This window comes from Aedes aegypti, unplaced genomic scaffold (genome assembly GCF_002204515.2).
Source record: "Aedes aegypti strain LVP_AGWG unplaced genomic scaffold, AaegL5.0 Primary Assembly AGWG_AaegL5_hic_scaff_30_PBJ_arrow, whole genome shotgun sequence".
In the NCBI taxonomy this organism is placed as follows: domain Eukaryota; kingdom Metazoa; phylum Arthropoda; class Insecta; order Diptera; family Culicidae; genus Aedes; species Aedes aegypti.
Genome location: NW_018735971.1, coordinates 7,148 through 21,865, shown reverse-complemented (window position 1 = coordinate 21,865; position 14,718 = coordinate 7,148). Strand labels below are relative to the sequence as shown.

General features: G+C 40.0%; 1 long non-coding RNA gene across 2 annotated transcripts; it reads right to left on the bottom strand.

Moving 5' to 3' along the window:
* Nucleotides 1-697: 697 nt before the first annotated feature.
* On the bottom strand, nt 698-13,961 carry LOC110681055. Of its 2 annotated transcripts, none has more exons than XR_002503078.1 (2): nt 13,541-13,961; nt 698-935 (listed from the first exon to the last, which is right to left on the bottom strand). It is a non-coding gene; the product is annotated as an uncharacterized LOC110681055 (long non-coding RNA). The 2 variants fall into 2 exon arrangements; XR_002503077.1 differs by having other exon boundaries at nt 698-855.
* Between the last annotated feature and the right edge of the window lie 757 nt (nt 13,962-14,718).

Sequence of the window (14,718 nt, the reverse complement as noted above, 5' to 3'; positions counted from 1 at the left end):
ATTCTTCTAACACTATTTGTACATATTGCTTGAAGTTTCATACAACGCTCTTGACTAACGGGTACCCCCGTTAAGGGCATTCAAGCCAAATGTAACAAATATATGAAATGTCTGTATCCACTTATTAACAGGAAATCAAAACTTTGTCTTAATAACATACTTGGTTTAACTATTAGTATTTCACCGAGCGATTCACTATTTCTAATTGCGCCTTTGAAGTGAAGAATTCAGAAAATCATGACAATCCGTACAAAGTTTCCGAAGTCTTTGTACAAAAAGTATGACATAGGAGAAAGGAGGGTTGAAAATGCTGGTTTAATATTGCTGACGACATTTTATTCCATTTTTCTTTGTTATGGTGCAAAATATACTTTAATTAAATTAAATTATACCATATAGAAACAGATCTACAAAAGAGAAAACTCGAAAATATTCAATGAGGAATTCAAAAGCTTCCCTGAAGATCATCATCAATTATTTACGGCCCAGCTTGGAGTCCAGCTTTCCCCCGTTACGCAACGTGTTTAGAATGCCAACCCGAACATTCCGCATACCACTTACCTAACTTTCAGTGTCCTGGACGCTCGTCGGTTCCACTTTCGATCCGGTAACATCTTCTCGAGCGTTGGGGTAATAACTCCCCAGAAGCGCAAACCACCGCGAAGAGCAGCAACAACAATGTGAACCTTTTATCAACTTTTTTACAGCAGTTGTATTGTAATGCGCACTTCAGAATTCATTCGGAAACTTTGTGTTTTGTTTCGAAAGTAGCCACGCCACGCCAGATTACAATATTATCATCTTTACTTCACGCACATTTTTTTATCTCCCATCTTCCGCGCCCCGAAACTAGACCTGGGTTGAATTAGAGCAAAATGTTTCATGTAAAGAGTTTTTCGCTGCGTTTCCACTTGAATTATTCATAGTCATATTTCCTATATTTAACGAGAAGGATGTCGTCAATATAACAAACTTGTAAATAACTATCTCTGGTATGGAATTCGATTCCAGGTCTTCTGTGAGAGAGACTTGTGTTCTAACTATTACACCAGGTTTTACTCTTATAGTCATATGGGTTCATTACACAAATCATTTAAGTTTCATTGACTTTATTTACGAGACTTTCACCTCATCCGTCTACAAATGTTATAACGGATTAAGCAACATTACAATTAATTTTCAAATTTATTTCATTGAACAATCATTTAAAATGAAATACCAATGTTTTTCTTCAAATTCAAACGTCAAAATTATCTTGAGATCATTCCCATTTTAATGTTGAATGAAATCAATTATTATGTTCTTCTCCCGTAGACACCGCAGCAAGTAGGAAGGTGAGAAAGTTGAATAATCCTAGAATAATCCCATAGAGCCATATATATGGCAGCGTCCATTTATTACGTAACGCAAAAAATGCCAATTTTCGCCTTCCTCCCCCCCTCTGTAACGCTTTTTGTAAGAAAAGCCGTTACGCTTGAGCCTACTCCCCCTCCCCCTTATAGCGTTACGTAATTTGTGGACGACGCCTATTGAAAGAAATAACAATTATGCATTCAAGAACGCACATACCATCCATAGCTACAAAAATGACGTACAAAGAAAAGTTCTCGAAACAAAAGCACAAAAACATGATTTAAAATCGTTTGGAATAGGGTTTTGGTACCTGTGACGAATGTACTGGTAATACCAACCATTTTTGGTACCGAAATACCAGAACTAGGAAGCGTTGAGTACCGGTATTTTCGGTACTGATAAAAAAAAACCCAGAAAAAGCTTTCCCAGTGTCGTTTTTTTACGAAAATATGTACAATTATGGCATTAAAATATTGATCTTTTAATATGGTTTGCATTTATAAATTCTATTCCATGAATGCAAAGTAGGGTGATCACATGAACATAGTTCATAAATTGTTTATTTTAAACTATTTATTTATTTATTTATTTATTTATTTATTTATTTATTAGGTATTCTGTTTATCGGACTTTATAGTCTACATAAACTTAACTGGTTAAACTTACAAAATTAAATACAAACACAATTGGACATCATATCACAATACATCTCATCACAAAACATTACAAAACATGTCAAATAATAAAATAAACTATTACAAAGAGTCAAAAGAGTCTTGAGCGGTTGATTTTGCCAGCAAATTTATCAATATTCTCATCGAAATCGAATAGATCTTCCACCATGCTAAACGTTCGAATACATGCAGCCATCGGTTCATTGTAACCAAACAGGGTTCTGTGAAATCTTTGTTCGAGCAGGGTTGTATTCCGCAGCGATCTGCTCGGGACACGGAAGTTGAGCATTCCATGCAGCTCTGGGGAATCAAATTCTCCATTGATGAGTTTTGCAATTATCAACGCTTGTTGAATTTTCCGTCGACGTTGCAACGTGTCCAATCCTAACAATTGACACCTCTCCGGATATGGTGGCAGGTTAACGGGATCTCGCCACGGTAAATTCCGTAACGCCATGCGGACAAAACGTTTCTGCACTCGTTCGATTCTCAAACACCATGAGACCTGATGCGGACACCATACCACCGAAGCATTCTCGAGAATCGGACGGACAAGTGAACAATATAATGCCTTCAGGCAATGTGGATCATTGAAGTCCTTGGCTATCTTAAAGATGAATCCCAACCGTTGCGTAGCTTTAGAGATTACCATCGATCGTTGGCAATCAAACATGAGTTTCGCATCCAACTGGACGCCCAAATCGTGCACTTCACTGACTCTTGTCAGAATAGTTCCGCCAATATTGTAGTCAAATACAATAGGACGTTGCGTACGATGGAACGTGATTACGTAGCATTTTGCAACACTGATGACGAGTTTGTTTTTCGTACACCATGCAACAAAAACTTGCAGTTGACTTTGCAGTTGCAAACAGTCATCGATAGATCGTACCTCGAGGAACAATTTGAAATCGTCCGCATAAACTAGCTTGCTGCCATCTTCAAAAAACAGTGCAACGTCATTGAAAAATAGTGCGAATAGTAGCGGTCCCAAATTACTTCCTTGCGGAACACCCGATTTATTCGAGAACGGTGTCGACACGGCGTTATCAAGTTTCACTCGTAGAACTCTCCCAAAAAGATATGAGTTCAACCAGCATACCAGTTGCGACGAAAAGCCGAGACGAGATAACTTGCATAGAAGGATAGTATGATCAATTTTGTCGAACGCAGCTTTGAGATCCGTATATATTACATCCATTTGCGCTCTTGCTTCCATGCTAGCTATGCATTTGGATGTGAAGTTTAGCAAGTTCGTTGTGACGGATCTCCCTGGCATAAATCCATGCTGGTCAAAGGAGATATAGTTCTTGGTGCGTTCCAACATTGCGCCGCTTACGATTATCTCAAACACCTTCGAAGAAGCTGACAAACTGGTTATGCCACGGTAGTTTACTACGTTTCGTCGATCACCATTCTTGAAGATGGGACACATAAATGATTGCTTCCATATGTCTGGAAACTTAGCTTGTTCAAACGATCGATTAAAAATATCACTCAACGGTCTTGCCAAAACAGTGATGCAACGGCGAATGACAACTGCAGGCAATCCGTCAGGTCCAGGAGAAAAAGTACTCTTTAATTTCTTTGCCGCTTTTACGACCATTTCCGGAGTGATGACGAAAATACCGAAATCAACCAAATCACAGGGTACGTTTGACGCTACATTCTCCGCCTCTTGTTGCGAAGTGACATGGCTCGAAAAAACGCTTGCAAAGTGCCTCGCAAATAGCTCGCAAGACTCCAAAGACGACGAAGCGGTCGCATTACCAAAATATACGTTTGATGGTATCGATGACGTTTTCCGTTTTGAATTAACGAAATTCCAAAAACCTCGGGGATTGCTGCGTAGACTGGATTGCATTCTGAGCACATACGATTTGTATAGGCTAGCATTTAGATGACGATATGCATTAACAGCGCGATGGAAGATACGAGCATTGGCATTGGTTCGCCGCCGTTGCAGTTTACGTTGACATGCGTTTCGTTCCCTTTTCAACTGGCGAAGCCGTGAAGAGCTCCATGCTGGAGTGAAGGATGGCCTTACACGCGGTACATTCGTTTCAAGCCACCGATTGATTTCGCCACAAAAACATTCCGCCATATCGTCAACTTCCTTTGATGCAAACAATGATGTCCAGTCAATATTGATGAGATGATCAGATAGACCAGGAAAATCTATCAATCGATAATTAAGTGGGCGAACCGCTATTCTATCACCAACCGTAGACGAGAGGGCTTCATCAACATCTGTGTGAAGAGAAATGGCAAGCGGCGGATGATGAGAATCCACTGGCAGCATTGGCATCGAACAACCACCGACTGTAGCTTCACATTCCAACGGACAAAAAACAAGGTCAAGTGTACGACCGAGCAAATTGGTCTCGAGATTGCGTTGTCCTAAACCAAGGAATTCCATGCCGTCCAACAATGTATGGCTAGTCGGTGGCAACAGTGAACCACCACAAATTATTTCCGTGTCATTTCTAACCCAGCGCATGCGTGGTTGATTGAAATCACCACAAATGAGCACAGTTTCGTTTGCCGAACAATTGTTGCACAATTCTTGCACGGATGCGATATGCTCGTTGATGACGCTCAGATCCTGGCTACGATCAGGTGGGATGTAAACAGCGCATAAGGATAACTTTTTGCCTTTTATATTCGTCGAGACAGTTCCAAATTCTGTGCACTCGTTGTATCGATTTTACAGCTAGTGTACTGCTCAGCCACAGCAATCAAAACGCCACCAAACCGAGATTTATTGCTGTTCCGAGGGCAACGATCGCAGCGAAAAACGTTGTAAGTCGTTCCAAACAGTTGCAACGAGGTGATGCAGTCGTCTAGTCCAGTTTCCGTGAATATTACCACATCAAATTCGCAGTCATGGGCAGCCAGGAAAACATCGTCAATCTTCGTCCGCAATCCTCGTACATTTTGGTAATAAACCATAATATCGGAGTCGTGGTCGGGGATTCGCTGCAATGTACATTGATTTAATGCAGGTGAAGACGTAAAAACATCAAAATACTCGCCTCTGGTGAGAGCCCTTGGGCTCCCACCTTCCTCCAAGCATCGCGGTGTGTTCAAACAATAGTTTCTGGATTCCCCGTTGGTTGCTCCTGAGTAGGGGTAACTGCTGGCGGCTCGCGGGCGAAGGATAGTGGACGTCTGTTTTTTGAAAAATCCACAAATTCTCTGAACATCAAGCCGGTAGGCCAACGTGCTGCATCGAGGGCTTGCTGTTTGAGAGCTAGTTCAAGGCCGATTTTGAACGAGATGAAACTCATGTTCTTGGTATCTGCACCTTTCGGTACTAGACGGATGACCTCAAATGGATCTCTCAAATCCAGACATCGCGCAACAATCTTTTGCACGTCATCGTCACTGATTTTTTGTTGAAATCCCGAGAGATACAGCCAGAACTTAGGAGGTGAAGCGGCAGGTGTGATAAAGGGAATGGATAGATCACTGAAGTCCATGGCGCCAGTGCCTCGATCAGCAGCAGGAGCCAATGATTGGCCGTTTTCCCCACGGCGGCGCTTCATGCCTAACCCCGGCCAAACGGGCGTTCTCATTTCACGGACAACAGGAAGTTTTGGTGTAGAGATGTTCGCAATGTTATCTACTTTCCTGCTTAGCTCCGCAACAATACCAGACAGCTGCTGTATCTGTGTATTGATATTATCTGCACTTGCGGTTGGAGATACATTGCGATGGGCTTGATCGGCAATGTACGCACGAATGCTTCTGCCGTTTAGCTCATCCCTGCATTTTGTGCAAACAAACACGGCCTTGCCTTGAGCAAAAACATCTTTGCATGACCGAAGGTTGAAGCCACAACAATTTTGGCTAATGTGGAAAGGAGATTCACATAAACCACAACGTACGGGCTCCGAATCGTTGATTTCGAGATGGCACTCTCCGCAATGTTTTTTCTCCATCTTCGTTTTTATCCTTAGTTTCGTAAGCAAGGAAAGCAGAACTAGCTTCGTTCGCTTCGTTCGCTTCGTTGAACCACAACGACGTCGAATTCTAAACAGATGTGGCTGGTGCTAACGGTTGGATGGCGCCAAATATATCCAATTTGGTCGGGTAATGGTCAGCAAAAACAGTACGATGAGGGCTATTTCGACTAAAACTCCAGTATGCAACTGATTTCACGATATAGCCGAATACAACGTATATAAACCGAAACTGATAATATGCGTATTACACGATCAAAATCGTAATAAAAATCCACGTACAAAAAACAATCAACTAATTGGATTTGCTGCACGTGGGTGGTGTTTACCTAGTTGGAAACCACTAAATTTTGCATCAGTGCTCCACGCGTGATGCTGCTGCATTGAACGTAAAATCCGTCAAACTCTGTCTTGACCGCATTACTTTTACGGCTTTATCCGCAGAATCCTTTTCCAGAACCTTTGGGTTTTCTTCGTTTCTTTCGTCCCGAGACACCGGAAAAAGAGAAATCGCTGACGTTTCTTGTGATTTGTTAGGTATCGTCTGTTTCGTGCACAACGAAAAGCGCCGCCAACTTTCAACCAGACTGAAAAAAATCGTCGCCAGCAAACCAATCAAAGGAGGTGATTTGCCTTTATGTTTATAAGATTGGTAAAACGTCAAACGCCAGCAAATGCATCAAAGGAATTGATTTGCAATTGTGTTGGTAAGACTGGTGAAACGTCAAATTAGCAGCGGCTGCTTGGCTGGCGACGTTTTGGCGACAGTTTTAATGGCAACGATTACAAATCGTCACGTTTGATAAGGTGCAAAATTGACAATAAAGTGTATTGAACACACTGTCACAGAATTGCAAGATCCTGTGACATAAGTCTTCTATCCGACCTTTGCTATCACGATAGTCATTTGGGGTATCAAGAGATAACGTAACTCCAACACACACAGAGTTAAATGGTGAATGCACAAGTTGTAAAAATATTGGCCTTTTCAGGGGACCCAAACTTAGTTGATAACGATATTTTGAATTTGTTTTACTATACAGCGATCAATTTCGTACTGGAGTTTTTCGAGAAGAATATTAACGAGGGCCAATATAAATCAAAGAAGTATCTAGTTTGTTCAACGATTTGAAAACATGTAAATTCATAGAGATATGGACAAAACACTTTTGTATGTTCAATCAGATCCGAGAAGCAAATGTTTAAATTTTACCAAAATCCATTAAGTTTAAGTGGGGCTTAACGAGTATCGTTCGACTAATTGTGAAAATAAAAAAGCCACATCAATAGTTAAATTTCACACGAATAAGGAACAACGTTTAGAACGGTTGATTTTTGGAGGTTACCAAAATCAATGATTGTTAGGAATTGGCTAGAAAGTTCGACAATCTTTATTTTTTATTTTCAAAAAGGTTTGTTCATTGAAAACATCATCAATCAGAAGCCTGGTTAAAAATATCAAGTTATTTTTGGAGCAACAATTTTTCAGATATCATAAAATTATTTTTTGCAGATCTTTTTAGAGAAAAATTTTTTGAATTTAAAGGGAACTGATATGAGTAAAATTTTTAGGTCTAAAGTTCGTCCTGACGGAAGTACTAATATCATATTTATATGATAAATGACTTTCGTTTTGCTTATTTAGTCCCCACGTCATATTGAAAGCACAATGAAGTAATAAAGTCGATTTTATTTTCCATGCGTTATTTTCATAATGTGTCATTCTTACGCTAAACGCTTACAATTTGCTGGAGAACGATAAATATGCGTACATGATTTTAAAAGTATGAGATTTTTTTTCATAAAAAAGACTTAAAATAATAAAATTTATACATAAGAACCCGATTAAAATGCACAATTTAACTCTTTTTTTTATACAAATAAAGTTTCTTTAGTAATCTGAACTTATGTTTAACACGCTTTTGCCTTACTTTTTTGCTGGGAGTAAAAGGATGGAGTATCAGCAAATGCGGCCATAAAGGGTAAATAACTAGAGTCACTATCAGAGAATGGTGGATTATTATAGATATTTCTTCAAAGTTATACTTTTATTAGAATAGTAAAGGATAACAACATACAATTTGTTCATAAAAATTATGATTTTGGTTAAGCGAAAAATAATGTTAACTTTGATGAACAGCTTTTCTTAGGAGTTTTCGGAAAAAAAAAACTATTTAGTTCTTCAATCAAAAGCATTTTGTAAGATCTCGTATTTTCATAACATTGTAGAATAATTGTTGAACGATGCACAGAAACCCGATTGCAATTTCATCAATAAATAAAATAGATATAGCATAAGCAATCAGGTATCAGGTATCAGAAGGCCGGCTCCAAAGGCACGTTCCCCACCAGTTGGGAGATTTGTGCCATCGCCATATTTGAGCCTATTTCATCATCTACCCGATGGGAGAGGAAAGGGAAGGGTATGATGGGAGGAAATAGGAGTGGGGTCCCTTGAAGAGGGAAAATCGCATAAGCGAATTGAGAGCATGTAGCTCCATACCACAATGGGTTCGAACAGCGCCCTAAAAAGGACACTGCAAAACGCAAGAGCGTAAAGAGAGCCTATAGCTCATTACCACAGCGGGTTAAGAATAACAGAATGTCCTGAAGATTCAGGCTTCTGAATTCAGTTTCACTTAATAATTGTTTACCAAGTAATTGGAATCGCATTTGCGCAAAAACTGGACAGTTACATATCAGGTGATACGAAGTTCCATAATCGGAGTCACAACTATCACACACAAATGAGTCAGCACGCTGAATATTTGCCATGTGATAGTTGAGTCGGCAGTGGCCTGTCAACGCTCTGACCAAGAGACTGCAATTCTGCTTTGACAGATTTGTTAAATACTTCGCCACCCTTGGAGATGGCTCAGTAATGTACAATTTTGTTTGACGACATGACTCCAAACTATTCCAATATTGCTTGTGCTGAGTTGCCGCCCAAGAATTTATCTGAAGCTTCACCCAGCACTTCGAAATTGGAATAGCCGGCTCAGGGCCAATGAAGTCATGCGATGCTCCATCGCGAGCTAGCTCATCAGCCAATTCATTTCCAACGATGGAAAAATGGCCAGGTACCCATACAAGAGTTACAGAGTTGACTGAATTCAGTTCCTCAATTTGAGTTCGACATGCGATAACAAGCTTCGACCTTGAGTTGGCCGAAGCGAGAGCTTTTATAGCAGCTTGACTATCTGAACAGAAGTATATGACTTTACCAATTACGCGCTGTTGAAGTGCTGATTGCACTCCACACATAAGGGCAAATATTTCCGCCTGAAAAACGGTGCAGTTTCTACCAAGTGAGTAAAACTGATTCAGCCTTAGCTCACGAGAATATACTCCTGCACCAGCTCTACCTTCAAGAAGGGAGCCATCAGTCTAACATACTATATTGTTTGATATACTTCTTTCCAAATAGCCAGACGTCCACTCTTCCCGTGAAGGGAATTGTGTGGTAAATGTTCTGTAAGGAAAGTTACAAGCAATTGTGAGATCACTTCGAGCAAGGACAATTTTGTCCCAATTCACCAAAAGTTACGATTCACTGGATTTTTCTCCAGTAGATCCAGTACCCATAAACGGTAAGAGCAAGAAAGTGCTTCTTGTTTAAGATATATGTGTAGTGGCGCAACGTCGAAAAGGGCCTCGAGCGCTGCTGTGGGAGTTGTAGAGAACGCACCAGACATCGCCATCAAGCACATTCTTTGGAGATGGCCCAATTTTGATTGGATTGTTCTCACTTCGCCCTTTCGCCATCACACAAGACATCCATATGCCAATATTGGTCGAACAACTGTTGTGTAAATCCATTTGATATATTTGGGTTTGAGGCCCCAAGTTTCACCAAAGGTTCGCCGGCATTGACCGAAGGCCACGCAAGCTTTTTTGACTCTGAAATCAATGTGAGATGTCCATGAAAGTTTGCACCATTTGTTCATCGATTTCAAGGCGGCATACGATAGTATCGACCGCGTAGAGCTATGGAAAATCATGGACGAGAACAGCTTTCCCGGGAAGCTCACAAGATTGATCAGAGCAACGATGGACGGTGTGCAAAACTGCGTGAAGATCTCGGGCGAACACTCCAGTTCGTTCGAGTCTCGACGGGGACTACGACAGGGCGACGGACTTTCGTGCCTGTTGTTCAATATTGCGCTTGAAGGTGTTATGCGAAGAGCCGGACTTAACAGCCAAGGCACGATTTTCACGAGATCCGGACAATTTGTTTGCTTTGCGGACGACATGGATATTATTGGGAGAAAATTTGAAACGGTGTCAGATTTGTTCACCCGCCTGAAACGCGATGCAACAAGAGTCGGGCTAATGGTGAATGCTTCGAAAACAAAGTACATGCTGGTTGGCGGAACTGAGCGCGACAGGGCCCGCCTAGGAAGCAGTGTTACGATAGACGGGGATACCTTCGAGGTGGTGGACGAGTTCGTTTATCTCGGATCCTTGTTGACGGCTGACAACAATGTTAGTCGGGAAAATACGAAGGCGCATCATCAGCGGAAGTCGTGCCTACTATGGGCTCCAGAAGAAACTGCGGTCAAGAAAGATTCACCCCCGCACCAAATGCACGATGTACAAAACGCTCATAAGACCGGTAGTCCTCTATGGGCATGAGGCGTGGACTATGCTCGAGGAGGACTTCCAAGCTCTTGGGGTTTTCGAACGCCGAGTGCTAAGGACGATCTTCGGCGGCGTGCAGGAGAACGGCGTGTGGCGGCGAAGGATGAACCACGAGCTCGCTCAACTCTACGGCGAACCCAGTATCGTGAAGGTAGCTAAAGCTGGAAGGATACGCTGGGCAGGGCATGTTGCAAGAATGCCGGACAACAACCCTGTAAAGATGGTGTTCGCTACAAATCCGGTCGGAACAAGAAGGCGTGGGGCGCAGCGAGCTAGGTGGATTGACCAGGTGCACCAGGACATGGAGAGCATGGGTCACAGTCGAGGATGGAGAGAAGCGGCCATGAACCGAGTGAATTGGCGTAATATTGTTGGCGAGGCTTTATCAAGATAATTGATGTAAAGCCAAATAAGTATGTTTTATTCGGGTCAACCGAAAGGGCATGTTGGCGGCACCAACTCTCGACTACCTGAAGAGCACTTTGCATCAGGTCGAATAGGGTGCTTATGCACATACCAACTATCAGAGCTAGATAGTCGTCGGCAAATCCGTATGTTGGAAAACCGCTATTATTGAGTTGCCTCAATAGCGTGTCTGCTACGCGATTCCACAAAAGTGGTGACAAGACTCCCCCTTGGGGGCATCCGCAAACACTCAATTTTCGAATCGCTGCTTGACGCAATGTCGAGAAGAGATGTCGGTTTTTGAGCATTTGATGAATCCAATTGGTGATCATTGTAGGTAGCCCATGGTTTCGTGCTGCTTCCAATATGGCAACGAAAGACACGTTATCAAAGGCACCCTCAATATCCAAGAAAACACCCAAGCAGGATTGCTTCTGAGCGAATGCTTTCTCGATATCGTATACAATTTTGGTTTAAGCGAAAAATAATGTTAACTTTGATGAACAGCTTTTCTTAGGAGTTTTCGGAAAAAAAACTATTTAGTTCTTCAATCAAAAGCATTTCGTAAGATCTCGTATTTTCATAACATTGTAGAATAATTGTTGAACGATGCACTGAAACCCGATTGCAATTTCTTCAATAAATAAAATAGATATAGCATAAGCAAAGTGTCCGCCTTATAAAATGAACAGTCCTTATAGGACGTTCCTTAGGCAACTTGGAGATTTATCAATGAATAAAAATGAGACTGCATTAGACATGCATTTTGAAAGGCAGATCTAATTAAGGCGAAGTAGGCCGTCATTGATATTTCTAAGCGTCATTGGAGATTGATACTAATTCATCTCACTATTTCAAAGCAATTAAAATCAATTGATTTCGCGCTAGCAATTCTGAAAAAACATCAGCATACTTCCTGCATGTAAGAGCATATGGTGATACTTTGTGAAATCATTGTCAATTCTGAGAATTTAGATTTATTACTTTGAAATTGCAAGCTTCAAAGTCAACATATCTGCTAAAAACAATGATGGGCTACTTAACCTTAAGTATTTAGGACTCATGCTAGAGAAAGATTTTTTTTTTTAAATCACACTGAGTGCATTCAAGCCAAATGGCATAAATACATAAAATGTGTTTATCCAGACGATTGCAAAACATTGTCTTAAGAACAAGCTTTTGATCTGCTAAGAATTTTGCAGACCGGCCATGTTATATGCTAGCATGCTGTACAAATATGGATTACCTATTATAATACCATGAAGAAAGCTCTTCAAGTGATTTGGAATAAAATTTTGAAAATCATTCTGAAGCTGCCTTCCTGGTATAGTATCGATAAATTTCAGAGAATATTCATTTTTTGAAATATTTGAGAAACTGTCAAATAATCATTTAAGCCAAAATCGTTGCAATCTTCTACAGCAACGATAAGTGCTTTACATATTTAGGTTAAGTTATTCAAAGTATTATTTTTGTTTCTCATATAAGGAGGCGAACTCAATTAACCTGTATAAATTCTGTACTGCTACAGTAGATGATGATATGTAATATGTTGTTAATAAAAGGTTTATTCATGGCTCAATTTAGTTTTACCAAATAAGGATGGTAGTGTTGCCTAATGCAGATCGAAACAATAAAAGAAATTAATGTTTAAAGGAAATGTTTGAAATAAAATATAAAGGAAATTTGAAAAAGAAGTTTGGTTTTGGTCCAAGTAGTTGCCCAGATAGCCGTAGCGGTAAACGCGCAGCTATTCAGCATGACCATGCTGAGGGTCGTGGGTTCGAATCCCGCTGGTCGAGGAACTTTTCGTAAAGGAAATTTTCTAGATTCCCAGGGCATAAGAGTATCTTCGTACGCGCCACTCGATATACACATGCAAAAGTGGTCAATCGGCAGAGAAAGCTCTCAGTTAATAACTGTGGAAGAACACCTTTCTGAGAAGCAGGCTTTGTCCCAGTAGGGACGTAACGCCAGAAAGAAGAATAAGTTGCCCGTTTCACAGCATTATAGTTTCCGTGCGTGTTTTTTTTTTCTTTAAACAAAAAGATTTCCGATTTGTTGCAGTCTCTTCTATATTGACGGAAAAATCTTCAAATCAAAAATAAAATAAGTTTATCATCTACACAGTTCCACCTTCTGTCAAAAATGTAATTGGATCAGTTTTTCCACACATTTGAACGATTTTCTGCATATATACAAATTTCAAGCTCTTTGAGCCCCCCCCCCTCTTAGACTTGATGGATTCCACTAAAACTTCCATAGTAGCTTCTGGGGGTCAAAATGAGCACATTTGAGGTGTGTTACTTGAGATTTTTATAGTTTCATTGTTTTCATATAAAACAGACAAATATGCAATGTTGCCTGAAATTTCAATTTTTCACTCATTTTCCTTTCTTTTTTCCTTTTAAAGCAGTTACGTCAATTGTATAATGCGAAATTCTAATAAAAAAAGCTTTTTATGTACTCCGGATAGTTATGGAATAAATTGATAAAGCACACATTCTCACAGGATCCACTTGTTCCGCCAACTAAAATGCACTCATGGTAATCAAAATATATTAACTGAACCGCATGTTATGTCTGTTTGTCTGTACTGTTTCAAGCCATCAACTTTCATCGCTGCTTCGATAGGCTTGCTGTGACCGCTTTTCATTGACCGTTTTTTTTGGCACCCAAAACTATCTTCTTCCGAGTTCTGGCCACGATTTCAATATTCTCACACACTATATCACACTCTCACCACCGGTAGTCTCGGCATGTCAACTTTTCGGAACCAAGTTCTAAATCAAACTAGACGAGTGGCGGCGTAAATTAGCCAGTCCCATGCGAAAAATAAATCAAAATGCAGTTAAGTATATTTTATAATTATACACTCCCATCGGTAAATTATCACGCGGGCGAGAACACTGAGCGCGGTCCCTGGGATGCACTACTAAGCCAACTGGCTAATAGCATAGTTAGTATATAGTGGAGCGAGCATTCCTCCACGGTGTGTGTAAAATCGTTATCAACAAAAAATATGAGCATCAAATTCTGCAACAAACGTTCAAAAAACATTAGGTATGCTAGCATCCTCACCGTGAGAATGAAATGTTCCATCGAAGGAAATGAAAGTTATATCACAGATGAACAGACGTAATGCTAAAGAAATTTCTATTACAATTTTCTTTTGACACGATTAATGCGTTATATATTTAGGTTACCTTAGGTTGAAATAAATTGAAACCGTTTTTTACTCTCATAAGCAGGTGAAATGAATTCACCTGTAAAAAAACTGAACTGCTACGGCAAATGAAATGTAATATATTGTTAACAAAATGTTAATAAAATCTTAAATTTATTTTACCAAATGAGGATGATCAACATGAAAATGAATGAAAATAATGAATGTGATGTTTGGAATGATATTAATCAAGAAATTAAATAGAAAAGAATTTCCTATCGATATCAAGTTATGCAAATGAGATAATACTTCTACACATGTGAAGAAAAATCGCTTAAGTCTGTGATTGCTTTTACAAAATATCTTCCAATTTAAAATATGCTGTGTTAGTTTTATGAAATACACATCTTGTGATAAGAATGGTGTATCAACAAATTGTGATAAATACGTCAGAGGTGCTATATTCAACTAACATAATTATCAAAACTTATCCAAGATTTCAAATTTCTTTGGT